Source organism: Gymnoscopelus microlampas (assembly GCF_963454915.1).
Source record: "Gymnoscopelus microlampas genome assembly, chromosome: 8".
Lineage (NCBI taxonomy): Eukaryota > Metazoa > Chordata > Actinopteri > Myctophiformes > Myctophidae > Gymnoscopelus > Gymnoscopelus microlampas.
This window is the reverse complement of record NC_139945.1, coordinates 9,755,573-9,757,489: the sequence shown is the minus strand read 5'-3', so window position 1 is coordinate 9,757,489 and position 1,917 is coordinate 9,755,573. Positions and strand designations below refer to the sequence as shown.

The following is a 1,917-nucleotide window of genomic DNA, read 5'->3' as shown; positions in this document are numbered from 1 at the left end:
GGTCGAGAAGGATGATGATGTTGAGTGAGCCGGTGTCAGAGGATGGCAGAAGATCATTTGTCACATTGATGAGGGCAGTCTCTGTGCTGTGTTTTGGAGCGGAAACTGGATTGAAAACGTTCAAAATGTTCATGTTCGTTCATTTGTTTTCAGATACTAGATATGTTGGAGATGGGCCGATAGTTGTCAGGGGAATTCAGGGTCAAGACGAGGTTTGGTGACAGGTTACTGCTCTGTGTGTGTGTGTGTGTGTGTGTGTGTGTGTGTGTGTGTGTGTGTGTGTGTGTGTGTGTGTGTGTGTGTGTGTGTGTGTGTGTGTGTGTGTGTGTGTGTGTGTGTGTGTGTGTGTGTGTGTGTGTGTGTGTGTGTGCGTGCGTGCGTGCGTGCGTGCGTGCGTGCGTGCGTGCGTGCGTCGCTTAATTATCTTTGATCTGAACAGGCCCAGGGCTCAAAATTCATGATTTCTTAAATGCCTTGATTTATTCATTTGTGATGTGCCTAAAAGATACACAAAACATATGTCCAAGTTGAGTTGTAATACAAATGTTTACAGAAAGTAAAAAAAAAACTAAACAAAAGAAAGAATGAAAAAAACAAAAACAACCACGAAGTTCTTCCAAGACAGTAAATGTCAATGACCGGGATCATCCGCTTGTCTCTTAATCAGTCCTCAGATCTGATAAATCCATTTTGAATGACTCTGTCAAAACACACTTCACCCATTTTCATGACAAAAACAAAATCATTCATCATTGATAAGAACAGCTGAATGGACCTCCAAGCTCACAGTGAGGTTGGTGGTCAAAAGGGGGTGGAGCCTGGAGTCAGCAAAACCAGCTAACTCCACCCCCCTTTGCTGGACTTAGCTGGTTTAGCAGAAAGTTTGAGGATCCATTGGAGTTAGCTGGTCTTGTCAGAAGCACTTTTCATTGGTTCAATATTGTTTTAATCAACACACTGAAGTAAAGGGTGTTCTATAGCAGTGATTTATGGGAAAAAAATGCAAAAGCGGAAAAATGGAGTTAGCTGGTTTCTGCCGGACAGCAACGAAATGATGCCACCTTTTCCATCCACTTGCTCTGTCTCTCAGAGGTGGGCAGTGGACAGTTCAGAAACCTACAGTACGTAGTACTACCAATGACATCATCGATGGGGATTCCAAGCTAGAAACTTCTGTTCTATTCTGGAAGGTTAATGCTATACTAAAATTAAGCCATTGGTCTCGCATCCAAAAACAAATAATAATAATTGACTCCAATGTGGAATTCGGACTTCATGTGACCAGCCTGAGACGTCAGTGGTCAATGGCAGTATCTATGACATATGAGTCGATATGTGAAATATCCCATAAATTATAAAACACTAGCCGCGCACGGGGCTCTAGGGCGCGCTTATTTTGGGGTACCAAAATGGTGGCATAGAACTGTCGAAAAGTTTTTTTTTTAAAAAGAAAAGAAAAATGGAAAAAAATGTTATATTTATTTTTTACGTGGTGGTCCGCGGACCCCCTGTGAGTGTTGGGACCCCCGGGGACCCCCCTGGAACATGGCGGACCCCTTCGGCTGTTTTTTTTTTTTTTCATGAACGTCCTTGCTTGTTTCTGTCGCTTGTTTTTGAAAACCTGGCATCCCGACTGACATCACTAACGTATCCTTGGTATTTGTACTTCCGGGTTGCATAATGATGACATCACTGTCGAATCCTTTGGTGTCATGAACCTACGCTGGTTTGTTTACCAGATGTTGCAGGACAACGTGGTGTAGTGTGCCCGTCGCCGTTTATTTTTGTGTTTGGGATGTACATGGCACGTGAAGGACGGACATATTGTGATCGAGACATGAGTGAAGTGAAAGTAACGGCCTGGGTGGAACAAAAGAGGTACGTAAGAAGGGGGGGGGGGGGGTTGAAGCGAAGGAC

At 43.9% G+C, this 1,917-nt stretch overlaps 1 protein-coding gene across 2 annotated transcripts in view; it reads right to left on the bottom strand.

Moving 5' to 3' along the window:
• Positions 1–466: 466 nt before the first annotated feature.
• The window catches only part of LOC311050180 (caspase-7-like), a 5,178-nt gene continuing 3,727 nt past the window's right edge, over positions 467–1,917 (bottom strand). The window contains exon 5 of one of the 2 annotated variants that reach the window (XR_014601270.1): positions 467–1,378. The gene's annotated coding sequence lies outside the window, so the exon portion shown is untranslated. Of the gene's footprint in view, positions 1,379–1,878 lie in introns of those variants that run through there. The other variant, XM_084064162.1, reaches the window with a different exon arrangement.